Genomic DNA, 16,271 nt, shown 5'->3' on the forward strand with positions numbered 1-16,271 from the left:
ATAAGATGGATCTGATCGATATCGTCACCTTACCCATCGTACTCATAAAGAAAATTATCGAGTCCAACAATTTGCCACTAGTGGACTCTACATACCAAATAAAACAGACCACTTGGCGGATACTAACAGAAGGGTCCACCAACACAAAAATCACCAAGAGAATCTGTTGATTGGTGAGCTCTCCACATCGACCATACCAAGACATATAGATCAATAACCTACACTTGGCCAAGAGAAGAACATTCTACGATATCTTTACAGACTTATCGAAGTAGTATGCGCCAATCATAGCACAACAATCAACACTAACTTAACCTGATGAATAGGGCATAAATCAGCCTTTTTTAGCTTATACTTTAGCCAACAACTAGCCCACACAAATAACCAATTGGGACTACGTCGGACGGGGTGTTATAACCCTTATATGTATTTGGTTTGTTGTATTTGACTATGAATACATAAAAAAAAGGTTTTAAATCAAGCATTGACTTTTAAAAGAAGTTATGACAAATAGCAAATATGTTATCTAGTTTCACCAAGGGATTCAAGGCCTCTTTACAACAACTTGGTGAAAAGATATGATGTATGGTTTCATATATTTGGTGTTTGTGAAATTAATTTCCTAGATACCAATGAATAAATAAAGTGTCCAAATATGAAATTTTAATGACAAAAAAAGATAAAGTGATCATGTAATTTGACTACAGTAGAAATGATATCCTTGATAAAAGTTTTTTGTGAAAGAATCAGTAATTGAAGTTGGTAGGGATGTTGGTCTTGTGAATTTTCAAGACACAAATAAATATAAAGTTTCAGCTTGTGGTATAGATAATTACCATAGCTATGTTGGAAAGTTGAAGTTTTGGGATGAGATACAAGCCCATTATTTTGAGTCACCCATGATGGAAACTCGACTGAAGACTTGGTATAATGTCAAGTCTTGAGTTCAATGAGAAAAAAGTACATCATCAATATGTGACTGTTACCACTATAAAAATAATAATATCATCACAGGATGAAAAGAGCTAGTACCCGTAATGATAAAGGGAAGGGTGAGTATTATACCTTTAATAGACACATAACATAAATGTGTTAGAGTGTTATAATTATGGGAACACTCTCGATGGGATGTACCTATGTGAGTGGAAGTAAGGTTGCTTCTAGGAGCTCAAGAGCTTGGTTCTGACAACACTAATGAAAAGAGGTTACAAACGCATGGTCATAATAGTGTCCCTGGATATTGTGCATTGACTAGTGTTGCAACTATTGTGCAAGATGTGTTCGGTTAATCAAATGGAATAGCTGGTCCAAAGCATAGCCTACCATGCAATTTCAATTGACTTTAACATGTTTTCGCTAAGTGAAGGTTCAATCATAAGACACCTTCATTTATGCAATTGAATTCCAAGATTATCAAAATTTAGAATATTTTAAAAATAGGGGAGATGTTGAAACATTTTCAAAATATATATAGTGTTCCAATAATTACAAATGAAAAGCTACAAGTAATCAAAAAGTTATGTCACTTGGTTATTAACAAATAGTCATACTTATTCAAATAGATACCTAATGAATAATTTATAGTTATTGCTAAAGATATGGCTACCCATTTGAGTAGTTATGTCTTTATGAAGAGACATAAGGCCTCTTTTAAATAGGAGTGAAGTTTCATTTGCATGACAACCCAAAAATATAGAAAAAATTTCTTTTTGATCTCCTACCATTTTTTATATTTCTAGATTGTTCTATAAAGAATTACCGCAGAAATTATTTATAAAAATGGATATCCTTGTTATGCTTCATTCAATGCTCAGTGGCTTGTTTCTGTCAGTGCAAAACATAGACAATCATTAGGCTTCCTTATATCCTTGAGACTCATTTGTTAGTAACTCTTTTGCATACTATAATATAGGTGGGGGAAAATAGAACCTTAAAGAAAGTGACATTGATACATGCCTTGAAGCCTTTGTTAATTTCTTAAAAGTTTATTTTTATCCCACTCACCAACATATTTTTCCTTTATCAATATGGATTACTCATTTATTTGTCATCTTTCACTAAACATCACCATTTCAATTTATCATGGCATATCCCACATTTATTTACCAACTAGATCATATTCAATTTCAACAAAGCATAAATATTCAACTCTTGTCATTATCCACTTGATGCAATGACATAACCATGGTATATATGCCATTTGTCACTCTATATAATTTAATCCAACCTTTACCATTTAAATGCTTATTTGATAAGTATAAAACATGATCATGACAACAATTGACACCAATGTCTTTACAAGTCAAAATAATTAATAATTAATTATTTTATGTAATGATGTTGAATTATGCTAACACAAATCGATTTCGCTATCCATCATCCCCTATCACCTTGTTCCTCGACGTTCCAACCTAATCATTAGCTATTTACAACAAATTCAGTATAAAATTATATTAGTTTCTCATTAATGAACATACAACTTATATCTAAAACATTTTTTTCACACTTTTCACTTTAGTCCCTTATAATCCCAATATCCAAAATTTCTGTATCTTTAAATTTTCCCGATTGAATTTGAAATCCAACTTCATAATTATTCTCTAAGAACCTCAAACTATCATTATATACTAATAAATCTCATAAATCTCATATCTTACAAATTGGTCCTTAATAATTTAACCATGGTCTTAAAGATTAAGCTTAACCAAGCTTTGTTTGAACATCACCCGCTTCAATTCAAACATGAATAACAAATAATATAAACACAACAACTAATATTCCATGTCTTTCTAAGTTGACTCTCTATGATCTCAACCATGGCAATTTAATCTGACTTTACCAATAATTGATGAAATTAGAGATAAATACTCAAATGTATTGAGGAAAAGCTCTCTCAAAAATATGTATTTCTTAGAAATATCTACAACTGTATATACATAAAGCATTGATTCAATTAAGGAAAGAAAATCTCTAATTAATATCTCTAACAATCAATTGTAATATCTAGAGATATGTTATTCAATGCTATCAAATGATCAAAGACTTTCAACCCTCCCCCTCAAGTTGGTGCATAGATGTCTCGCATGCCCAACTTGCAAAGAAGATTATGATAAGTCTTACAGTTGATCCCTTTAGTAAAAATATTACCCAAATCAGATGCTAGATAAGATAGACTTAAGGCACCACTGGCTTCTTTTTCCTTGATAAAATGATGATATATTCGATGTGCTTGGTTCTATGATGTTGTACTAGATTTTGAGCTACGCTGATGGTCGCATTGTTGTCACAGTACAAGGTTGATTCAATTTCATTCAACAAATTTAGCTCTTCCAATACTTTTCGCAGCCATAAAAGCTCACAAACAACTTGAGCCATGGCCCTATATTTAGCCTCTACACTTGATCGAGCCATAACACTATGTTTCCTGCTCCTTCAAGTGACTAAGTTTCCTCCTACAAGAGTACAATAACCCGTTTTAGACCTTCTGTCATTAAGAGAGCCAGCCTAATCTGCATCTGTAAATACTTCTATCTTGAGATGACTATTTTTGGAGAAGAGAATACCTTTTTTCGATGTAGACTTCAAATAGCACAAAATTTGCAATACTGCATGCATATGGGATTCGCAAGGGTCATGCATAAACTGGCTTACGAAACTAACCGCATAGGTTATATCAAGTCGAGTATGAACGAGATAAATCAATCTCCGATGAGTCTTTGATATCTTCCATTATCCACCATTTCACCAATCCCTGCTTGTAACTTGTGATTACTCTCAATAGGTGATTTTGCTGGTTTGCAACCTAACATGTCAGTCTCTGTTAGAATATCTAAGACATACTTTCTTTGAAATAAAGATTTTTTTTTTCGATCTAGACACTTCTATTATAAGGAAATATTGTAACTTTCCCAAGTCTTTGATTTCAAATTTCCTGAGCCAATTATTTCTTAAGCTGGGTTATTTCTTCCCTGTCATCTCTCGTCATAATTATGTCATCAACATAAAATATAAGGAGAGTAATCTTATAATTATGGTGTTTTATAAAGAGGGTATAATTAGCATTACTTAGTGGATAGCCAAACAACACCACGGTCATACTAAATCTATAAATCTAGGTTCTAGGAGATTTTTTTAGTCCACATAGGGCCTTTTTTAGTCTACATACCTTCCCTTAAGAGTCTTTATCCTTGAATCTTGGAGGAACTTTCATATACATTTCTTCTTCCATGTCTTTATGCAAGAAGACATTCTTTACATCAAACTGTTGTAAGTTTGAATCGAGATTTTCTGCATATCGTAGAAGGATCCTGATCGTGTTCAATTAGCAACTGGAGCAAATTTTTCTTGATAATCCACTCCATATCTCTAAGTGAATCCTTGCACTACTAATCTAGCTTTAAGTCTTTCAATTGAACCACTAGCCTTATGCTTGATAGTAAACACCCATTTGCAGCCAACCATTTTCTGGCCATCAGGAGGATTAACCAGTCCCCACGTCTCATTTCTTCATTCAAAGCTTTTTTCCATATTGGATCAGTGATAGCTAATAACTTTTGAAAAAAGTTATATTTCATTCCTTTAGACCTAGCTAATTGCTTGTACTCGGGTGCATCTACTGGCATTTTAGGACATTTTATTAGTATTTTTGTCATTTACATTAGGAGCTTGGACTGTTTGTATATGTTAGATACTTTTAACTGCGTTTGGATAGGTTGTGTTTAGTGGTTTGGCATGTGTAGGATGTTGAGAAAGAAATAAATGAGTGACTGTTTACCAGGGAAAAAGTTTGGAAAGTATGCCACCTTGTATGCTGTGGCAATTTCAAGAAGATGACCAAGTCAACATTTAGGGCATACCAGTCTTAATGTAACACCCTATACCCTTAACCCACGTCGGGTCAGAGTACGAGGCATTACCTAACTTTATCTCATGCATACAAACAGTCTCAAGTCACCGAGACTTGGTCCAAATTAAAACTTTTTCAATTTCTACTTTAAACTTCTTATTATGGGCCTACGAGCCCCAAATCGACCATTAAAAACTATTCAGAACCATTCTGGGTCCTTAAACCAACCTTAAGACACGCCCGTGTGGAAGGGTAACACGCCCATGTGACCATTTTGACATGGTCATGCTGGTGGTCCATGTGGCTCACACGGCCTAAGCACCCTGGGACACGCCCGTGTCTCACACCTGTGTGGAATTAAATTCTAATCCACACCCACAGGGGTTTTCACATGGCCAGACACACACCCGTGTCAATGTCCTGTGTCCCTCACACGGCCACGACACGCCCGTGTGCAAAAACTTGGGTATTCTATTTCTGACGTTAGCATTCCTAAATTGTCACACGGCCAAGGCACAGGCCTGTCTACTAAGAGGTGTCCTCCACACGGCTAAGACACACGGTCATATCTCTGCCCGTGTGTTTATTATCATGCATACTGACTTGAATTTTTTACGTGCAGGGTTCACACGGCTGGACCATACGCTCGTAGGGCTGACCGTGTGTCTACCCGTGTGGGAAATATAAGGCTATTTACCAAACCTAATTGCCACCCTTGCATACCTATTTTCACGCAAATACCAGCCAATACCAAAACAAACATAATTTCCAAAATCAAATCAACCACAATAGACATTCATTCAACCATATCGATGCAAATTTTATAAACTCAAAATAAATATTAGCCATCATTTATGGCTTAATACTAAGTGTGAGATCTATCCCAAGCCAACACATTTGGCCAAATCTCGAAGACTCAAAATAATAAGTTCTAATCCTATACATGCCATATTCAAAAATATAAATCCAACTATACCAAATGTTTGGGCTGATAGTGTGATCAATATCTCTGACTTCCGGTGATCCTTGAGCTAGTTGGGCGGCACTGAAAGAAATGGAAAGGAAAGGGAGTAAGCATAAAGCTTAGTAAGTTGCATATAAATAATTATACAACAATAAGTTTACAATTTACCAACAACTTATGATACCAAAGTGGGCATAAGCATGACTTACTCTTTACTTCATACAAATCATATAGTATATACAATGAGTTCACATCTTATACATATGTATCACTTAGGTACCTGTAATACTCACAATACAGTTATACTTTTCTCATTAACTTAAATTTATAACTCTCACTGTTGAACCATTTGGAACACTACTGGATATTCCATAGGCCTCAATCATGGGTAAAGTGTCGATGCCATGTCCTAGACATGATCTTACACTGGCTATCATCTTCGAGGCCAATGCCATGTACCAAACATGGTCTTATACTAGCTTTCACATAACCGTGCCGATGCCATGTCCCAGACATGGTCTTACACTGACACATCTCATAGCCAAAGCATGTCCCAAACATGTCTTATTTTGGCTTACGTCCCGAGGCTGATGCATGTCCCAAACATGTCTTACACTAGCACTCGTCTCAATGCTGATGCCATGTCCCAGACATGGTCTTACACTGGATCTCATAATGTGGCCGATGCATGTCCCAGACATGTCATACACTAGCTCACACAAATGACCCAAGTGATACAGCATGAATATCCGGTTTACTTCCTAAGGTCCCAACGGGAATTCTACTATCTCAATGATCATTATACATTCTCAATCTCGAAATCAAGCAATTCATGTCATATCTATTCAATGAAAATTTAAATACGGATAGTAGCAATGTAGTTATTGTAACACCCCGTACCCGAGACCGTCGCCGGAGTCAGACACGGGGGTTAACGGGCTTAATCCCCTTACTTTCACAGTCCAATTTAAAAATTTTCAGGCAGTTGGCTAACTGCCTCACTGTCACCTTAAAAATCATATCTTGAGTTCCAAAACTTGAAAATCAGTTTCGTAATTTTTCTCTGAAACTATACTCATATGTCCATCTACATATTTTTTTCTAGAATTTTTGGTCTGGCCAATTAGTACAGTTTATTAGTTAAAGTCACCCCTGTTACAGGGTGCGACTACACTGACCTTCATGCATTACGATTTGGATATCTCCCTGTACAGGGATTCAATACTGATGTCGTTTGTTGCTATAGAAACTAGACTCGAAAAGGAATCTGTACATATATGGCATGACTTCTAATTATCTCTGGTAAATTTATAATGAATTTCCAAAGTCGGAACAGGGACTCCAGAAACCGTTCTGGCCCTGTCTCACGAAAACTTAAATATCTCTTAACATACTATTCATATGATCTTTTCGTTACTCTCCTATGAAAATAGACTCATCAAGGTTCATTTACATAATTTATTCACTATTTAATTCCATTCCTACTATTTTTAGTGATTTTTCACATCCACGTCACTGCAGCTGTCAGCATCTGTCTTTAAGGTAGGCTTTACCTATTTCATAGTTTCCATGCTTCAACTAGCCCTTTAACAAAAATAGCACAAAATATGATCATGATTAACCATCGGCTAATCGTTTCCAAACGTTTCCATACCTCTTAATGAACGACAACAATGATTATAATACCATGCCCAAAGTATACTTAAGCCATTTTCGCATGGCTATCCAAATTTACACAAAACCGAAAGGTACATGACCTACAACAAAAGGGTAGTCCTATACATGCCATTTCAAAGTTCAACCAAAAATATACCAAAAGGAGCTTTGATAGTGTGGACGACTTCGACTTCAAAATTCCCGAGTCCGATAGCTGACGAACCAAAATCTATAAAACAGAGAATTAAAGAAACGGAGTAAGCATTTAATGCTTAGTAAGTTTTGAGCAAAGAGTTTAAGCACATCGGAAGTATAGCATTCATATAACTAAACGGATAATTCCATATATACATATTCTCAAATCATTCCTACTTCACATTCCAGCCCCTGTATTCATACATAAGGGATCATCTTAGCCAAATACCGGAGGCTCATTACTCGACTGAGCGAATATTATTCGAAGGGGATCGACTATTCCAATGCACATACGAAACATACCTCATTGTTGGGACTTTACAAGCGTATTAACTGAAATTTTTACAGCAAGATCGCTCATTCCCGAATCATGTACCTTCGGGATTTAACCGGATATAACCACTCGCACAAGGCCTTTGGGTCTTAGCCCAGATATGATCACTAGCATAAATGCCTTCGGGACTTAGCCCGGATATAGTCGCTAGCACATATGCCTTCGGGTTTTGGCCCGGATATAGTAACTCGCATAAATGCCTTCGAATCTTAGTCCGGATATAGTCACTTAACACAAAAGCCTTCGGGACTTAGCCCGGATATCATTCGGATAACCATGCACATACATCAATAAATCATGACACATCCATGTTTCATTTTCATTACCAAAGCTCAAACACAAGACACTTATCACACTTACAAGTTTCGGCTTAATAGCCACATTCAAAGAGCATGATTTTGATTTGTTTGTGACATAATCTAATCGAATCATAATCTAGGTTCCATTGCTCGAAAACTTACCTCGGATGTTGTCGAACGGCTTCAACAGCTATTCGATCACTTTTTCCTTTCCCTTATCCAACTGTGGTCCCCTAAGCTCTTGAGCTAATTCAAACAAATTTAACTTATCAAAGTCTCATTTTGCTAGCTTATGGCCGAATATGACAAGGAGTTTGATAGGTCATATGGCCACCTTTTAGCTCAAATACACAATGATCATACGCATTTTTAATCACATTAACAATTTAATACAATTCATTCAACATCAAAAGAGAAGCTCAAGGTACTTAGCCCATATATACATTAGACATTAGAGTCACATATGTACGAAATCACGAATCGAATTCAACATACTAGCTAATATTTCCCTTAGCGAATTTTCTAAGTCAAGCTAAAGCCATCAATAGGCTACCAATGGCCTAACATACACATCTATGCTAAGGCCGATTGCAACCCTTAATACATTCTACAAGTATGGTCACTTGTGTTGACTAAACACCATTTGTTTCAAGTTCAAAACTTGGCTAATACACATATATACACTATTAAAGCATCCTCTCCTTTACACTAATTCAACACATGCATTACCCATAATATACTAAATTACATTCGGCCTTAGCACACAACTTGCTAGCCGATTCTTCTCCATCTAGCAACTAATGCACATACGAGCTCATTTGTTAGACTCTACTTCATCTAACAACAACCTTATTTCTCTTCTATATCCTACCATGGCCGAATGCATCACAACACCTTACCATTTCAATTTTGGTCATGGTTGAACAAGGAACTTAATGTCTCACTCAAGGATGCTAAAAGGAGATTCAAGAGTTATCAATCCACCATCACATGCATCATTAACAAGCTTCACATTTAGCATGCAATGATATCAACACAAAATCCACCTTGGCTGAATACCATCCCCATGACATAGCAAAGATTTGAACCATGGGCTAATAAGAACATCAAGCTAGCAACTAAAAAAACATGCATGAATCTCATGGCACAACATCAAACATACCTTAATCTTGATACAAGTATGGCCAAACCTCCTCCTAATCCTCTTCTAAACCAAACATGGAGCAAGAACTCCTTCTTTCTTCCTTAGAATTTTCGCCAAAAGAAATGAAAAGGATGACCACACTTTTTTTTGTTTCCTTTCCCTCAACTCACGGCAATGGGGGGGGATCACACACCTTCTTTCCTTTTTCCATTTCTTTATTACCCATACTCCTTATTTTATTTATTCCAACATAACCCATTTACACAACATGTTTTATGACATGTTTTGCCCATCACCCTTTGCCATGGTCGGCCACTAGGCTTTAATTTAGGGAAATTTGACATGCAAGCCCATCATTTTCACAACATGCATTAATAGGCCACTTTACATTTGCCTAGCACATTTCTAAATTTTCTCACATAAGTCTTATTTGATCAAATTCACTTACAATTAACAAAATTCAAACATGAAATTTTCACACATGCATATGTACATATAATGAGCATCCACTATGACGGCTAATTATTTTTATGACTCGGTTTAGTGGTCCCGAAACCACTTTTCGACTAGGGTCAATTTAGGCTGTCACAGTTATATTATTTACATACAACTTACCTCGAATTTCAAAATGTAGCGACTATACAGTTTAGTCGATTTGCTTGGCTTTCGCCCGGTCTTGGTTCATATTTCACAATTCTTAATTAATATTAGCAAAATACACTCATTTAGTCACTAATTATAATTAGGAAATTGAAAATTCACATTTTTGGTAAAATGACCATTTTGCCCCTAGACTTTGGCAAGATGACCATTTTACCCCTATGCCTGAAAATCGATTTTTATCGAATTTCTTCACCTCTTAAGCTTAGATAAACTCTTTTTACTCTTATAGAAACCTAAAATTCCCACTATTTCACATACTTAACACTTATTTTGCAACTTATGCAAAATAGTCCCTTTAGGTGTTTTCATGCTAACACCTTTCACAAAAGTTGTTTATAAGACAACCAAGACTCATTTTCCTCCATAAAAACTCATCAAACAACACAAATTATTTTATGGAAAAACCCTAAACTCTTGATCATTTTGCAAGATAGCACCCTCATTTGAAAACTCATGCTTTAGGGGTCTCAAAAGTACAAAAATATTTTACAAAAGCCATTAGGGTCACTTACTTGTGAGTGCTTCAAGTTGCTGCAATTTTTTGAAGCTTAAAACCCCAAAAATGGCTGATATTTTCAGCTAAGAAGAAATGGGAAATAGGGTGATATCATTTCCTTTTTTTTATTTTCTATTTTAGTCAAAATTTCTCACCTAATCCCACCAAAAATTGAAATTTTTGATCACATATGTCTCCTATGGCCAGCCACCCTATTTATAAGGGTATAATTGCCCTTTAAAGGCCCTCAATTTAGGTTCTCTAGCTATTTAACACCTTTAGCTATCAATTTAGGACTTTTACAATTTATGCGATTTAGTCATTTTTCACAATCGGGCTCACAAACGTCAAAATTAACTCACCAAAATTTTCATGTACTAATATAAACATAATATGACTCCAAAATAATAATAAAATAATTTCTCCAACTTTGGATTTGTGGTCCCGAGACCACTGTTCCAACTAGGCCCTAAATCAGGCTGTTACACTCAATCTATCTCTATTTGTACCAATAAAATATGCCTAAAAAAGAGAAGATATCGTGGGCTGTTGGAGTTACCCTAGGAAGAAATGCTTATAAAAAGCTGAAAGAGGAAGCCCTAGGGGTGGAGATCCAGAGGAAACAGTAGAGGGTAGCGGCTAAGTAGAGATGGAAAGAAGAAGTTGAAGGCAATCCCTCTCAGCCACCATAGGACACTATGCTGTTGCATTGCGGAATGGTTTGGCGACAACCATTTTCTTTAGTTCTTCTAATATTTCTTATTTTGCTCTCTCGTAAATTGATTTGATCAAAATGATGTTGGATGTTATTTTGAACTTAAATTTTAATCTCCAACCCATGAATTAAATCTCATAGGGTGGGATTACATGATGAAAATTTTATTTTCTTTAATGGTTGAAGCATATATTTGATTTAATCTACTGTTTCATTCAATTTCTTTTATTACCTAATTGTATGCACACATTCTCTAGACATAGATGAATGTACAGTATACCCATAAACTGAATCTAATTTTGAAAAGGTTGGATTAGTTAGATTGAAATTGAATGATATCGACTGAATACTTACAAAAAACTTTAGAAATGGAGCAGTGTTTGTATAGAATAAAGAAAAAAATAGTGCAGGGTGTCATGCTAAGGCCTATAGACACAGGCCATGTAACTTTAGATCTTGCTCTTGAAAGAAATAGGTCACTTTATGTCTCTTCTAAACAGTAGGTTAAGTATGATTTCGTGAAGGCATTATTAAAAGTAAGGGCAGATTCTTAGTAATCCCAACCTTCCAATCAACATCGTAGAACTTCTATCCTTTCCGGTAATATCTTTGCCATAGCATTCTTAGTTATTCATTTATTCACTCGCATTTTATTCAAATAATTATTCTCATAATTGTCATTGCATTTTTACTCTTGCTTTGTCGTATCATTTTTCTATATTAGTCAATGTACATTTTGCACACATCCTTACAACTTTAATTTACCACTGCGTACTTGGTTTTGCCATAACATTAATCATAATTCTTTATAATAACTTGACCTGTTTTATACCTAATCTGATCCCTGTGGAGACGATCTCACTTATCACTTTATTACTTTATTTGGCGTGTATACTTGCACAATTTGCACACCATTTCACACACGAAAAGTTTTTGGCACCATTGATAGGGATCGTCAATTTGGTGTAATTTGGTTAGGTTATTTTACTTAATTCTGTTAGTTTTATTTAACTTAGTTTTATTTAATTTCTACAGGTTTGCCATCAGTGAATGAGAAGAGGCAATTTTGCTAAAAAGAATATCCATTTGACCCAAAGATTGAAAGAAATTTATGATGAAGGTGAAAAGAACTATGAAAAATGACTAAGAACGAGAATGATTCTAACCTCAATGATAATCCGAATGGTCAAGATGTTAATCCTCCTATTCATGGGGTTATACTTGGTTTGAGTGATAACTTGAATGGTCAGGGTGCTAATCCTCATGTTTATGGGGTGATAGATGATCGAGATAAACTAATTCGATACCATGTTGTGCCAATTTTGGATGACCTTAATCCTGGGATAATCAAACCACAAATACAAGCTTAGCTGTTTAAGCTGAAACTGGTAATTTTTCAAATGTTGCAAATAGTAGGACAGTTTGGTGGATTTCCCACTGAAGATCCAAGATGGCATTTAAAACTTTTTTTAGAAGTTTGTGACTCTTTTAGGCAACAGGGTGTTCTTGAAAGTGCTCTATGAATTAAATTGTTTCCATATTCTTTAAGAGATTGTGCGAGAGCATGGTTGAAAGCTTTGATGTCTGGAACAGTGGCATCATGCAATGATCTTGATTAGAGGTTTTTTCTACGGTATAATCCCCCAAATATGAATGTCAAGCTTAGAAATGACATCACATCTTTTCGGCAATTGAAGGATGAAACATTATATGAATCTTGTGAATGATTTAAAGACTTAATTTAGAAATGTCCAATGCATGGATTTCAGCACTAGACTCAGATGAAGATATTCTATAATGAGCTAAATGCACATACAAGGATAGTAGTTGATGCTTCTGCCAATGGTATTTTTTAGGATAAATCTTATAATGAATCATGTGAGATTTTGGAAAAGTTTTCCAACAATGATTATCAATATCCTACCATAAGAGTTGGGACAGGTAAGAGAGCTGTTGGTACAATGGAGCTGGACGTAATTACTTCGTTGATAGCCTAGGTATCTTCTTTGGTTAATATGATTAAAACAATTGAAAGGCCTAATGTAGTCCAGGAGATAAAATCAGTCAAACTATCGTGTGACTATGGTGGTGAAGATCATGTGTTTGATGAATGCCCATCAAATCTAGTATCGTATGCTATATGGGTAATTTCAACCAGAAATAACCCCTATTCCAACCTGTTTAATCTTGGGTGGAAGCAACATCCAAAATTTACTCGAAATAATCAAGGTGAGGGGAATTTTAACAATATGACAAGATAGAATGCCATCAATGCACTGCCTAGTTATACTCAACCTATGCTGAGGCAAAATGTCCAAAAAGATCAGGCATCGGTTTCGTCATCATCATCATCATCTATTGAAGCCTTGCTGAAGGAGTATCTGGTCAAGAATGATGCTATAATTTAGAGTTAGGCCGTGCCTCTCTAAGTTCTTGAGAATCAAGTGGGAAAAATAGTGAATGCTCTAAATTCGAAACCATAGGTGTAACACCCCAAACCCATCCTAAACGTTATGGCCAAATCTGATGGTGTCAGATGAAAGTGTTTTTCGTAAAATAAAATTTTGTTTGAAAGAAAAACCCCATTCTATATTAACTCTCTTTGTAATCTTAGCTAGTATTTAGGTCGTCTTGTTCAGTGTTAAAACCCAAGTTGTTTTAGCAAAATGTTTAATCAATTAAATCGTAGTTTTCTTTTTAAAACATTGTTTGTTTGCGGAAGCTTTTTGAAATAGGATGCGTACTTGTGGTGTTTTGAAAAGCATTTATCATTTTGAAAACTCGTGTCCTACTAGTAATAGATATGAATCATAATAACCAAATCCCAAATTAAATTTTAAAATTAAAGAAGCCTTATTACATAACCAAATACCCAAATTAAATTATAAAGTAAAGTTTAATAAAAAGTACATGCAGTTGTGTGGCCACCCTTGAGTCCCTCACAGCATCGGCCCGTCTAGGGATTACCTGCGTGAAAATAAAAGGGTGAGTTTATGAAAACTCAGTGTGTAATCCCTTAACAACAGTCAGTCATACAATAGGCATTTACAGTCTGGGCCTAAGCCCGCTTCAGTAACAGTTTAATCTCAGATAGAGCCATAGCCTATTGCAGTATCAGAATCAGTGTAGGGCTTAGCCCAATTCAATAAAAGTCACAGAACAAATATGCAAACAGAAATCCTACGCAGCCAGCCTCTACACACCACTCCGTCCAACCCTACAAACCATGTGGGGATAAAATCAACCCACCCATCCCTACACACCAAAAATAGCACTGGTGGCGGCACTAAACAGAAATTGCAGTAGAGCTACCAGAACAGTACACTTCCTCCAATTAAAATAACCCAACCCCATGCATCACATCGTAATATCCTACATGTATGCAACATATACAAAATGGCATGCTCAATATAGTCATACATAACACAAGGGCATATCCGTCATTTTACCTCATAGGGGCAAAATAGTCATTTCATCAGATTGGGGTCTAGGTATACTTACTGATCCAACAGTAGGTCCACAGTCATCTTGGGCGACTTGTACAACCTTAACAGTCAAACAGTGAAAATAGGCCCAAGGCCCGCAATGCGGTCCATGTGGGCCCACACGCCCGTGTGGCCCATGAAACCAAAAATTGGCCTTGGCTGTGTGGACTACACTTCCTGGCCTAATAATCACCACATGTCCGTGTGGTTTACTCGTATAGGGCCCATTTTAGCTCAACGTGGCCCAAAGCGGCCTAAGGCCACGAAATCGCTCGTGGTGGCCTCTACGATCAAATGCCCGTGTTCATGCGTTCGGATGACCATATGAGCGAGTGCATGCCCGTGTAGCATCAATGGTAATATTTTTTGGCTTTTGCCGATTTATGATTTGGGCAGTGTTTACACACCTTATTATGAAATGGCATAGAAACCCATGAGCACCAACCCTATATTCAATCAAAACACTCTGTCAGTCCTTTAATCAACAAGGTTAAGAATCCTCCTTTTAACAATCATCTCAAAATCACATTGATACTTTCCTTGATTGAACGAGTGTGGTTTTAGCCTGCTTAAACCACTGACAATGGTTGCTAACAAACTCTTTGACGATTATCTGCACAATAAGCGGTTTACTTATACACATGGGTTGAATCAATGTATACCAACCCTATAAAAAATGCAACCCAGAAATAAAGAAAAGAAGCATTCAGCCAATACCAAAGAATCTAAGCCAAAATACCCCAGTTCAATACAATATCAATGAATAACGTTACCTTCGATCGAGAGACGGGAGAAATGTTCCGATCGTTTCTGTAACACTAGCGCACTCCTTCACTCCTCGAGAAGTACTAACCCAAAAGAACACCATGACCAAGAGAGAAAAAGATGAGAATCAGCATTCAGAGAAAAGAAGAGAAAATCCGAAAGAGCAGAGACAAAATAGGGACTTAGTAATCAATATTCGGCCACATACCAGAGAAAAGGCGAGGAGAAGATAAAAGAGAAAGAGAGGAGACAAGGTATTTGGCCTAAGGCAAAAGAGAAGGTAAATGTTAATAGCTGACTGGGAGAGGGGAAGAATGGCGATTCGGCAAAGGTAAGAAAAAAAAGAGAAGAAAGGGGAGGAAGAGAGAAGATTTGATCAAATAGTGCACAATATTGGAGAGCAACCCAAAATAGGCCAACACAAAAATACTCAAAAGATCACAAGTAACATTCGGCTACCAACAAACAGCAAAATCGAAGTGTGAAAAGAAGTAGAAAGGGTAATAGCTAACGAAATGGAGAGCAAAATCTAGAGCAATTTTAGCACCACCATGTCCCCATGCCTTGATCCACTCCTCAAATCTCTCCCCACATCTCTCCATAAATCACTCAATTCAAAGTCTTAAGAAACACCTCAATTTTAGTCAACCTAGGACACTTCCACGGCACTTGTAGCAAAATAAAATGCTCCTTTTGCATCACTGAGCCT

General features: G+C 36.2%; 1 non-coding gene across 1 annotated transcript; it reads right to left on the reverse strand.

Moving 5' to 3' along the window:
- Positions 1-12,970: 12,970 nt before the first annotated feature.
- On the reverse strand, positions 12,971-13,077 carry LOC128289791 (small nucleolar RNA R71). Its single transcript, XR_008279435.1, has one exon. It is a non-coding gene; the product is annotated as a small nucleolar RNA R71 (small nucleolar RNA).
- Positions 13,078-16,271: the final 3,194 nt, after the last annotated feature.

The sequence above is a fragment of the Gossypium arboreum genome, chromosome 2, assembly GCF_025698485.1.
Source record: "Gossypium arboreum isolate Shixiya-1 chromosome 2, ASM2569848v2, whole genome shotgun sequence".
NCBI lineage: Eukaryota > Viridiplantae > Streptophyta > Magnoliopsida > Malvales > Malvaceae > Gossypium > Gossypium arboreum.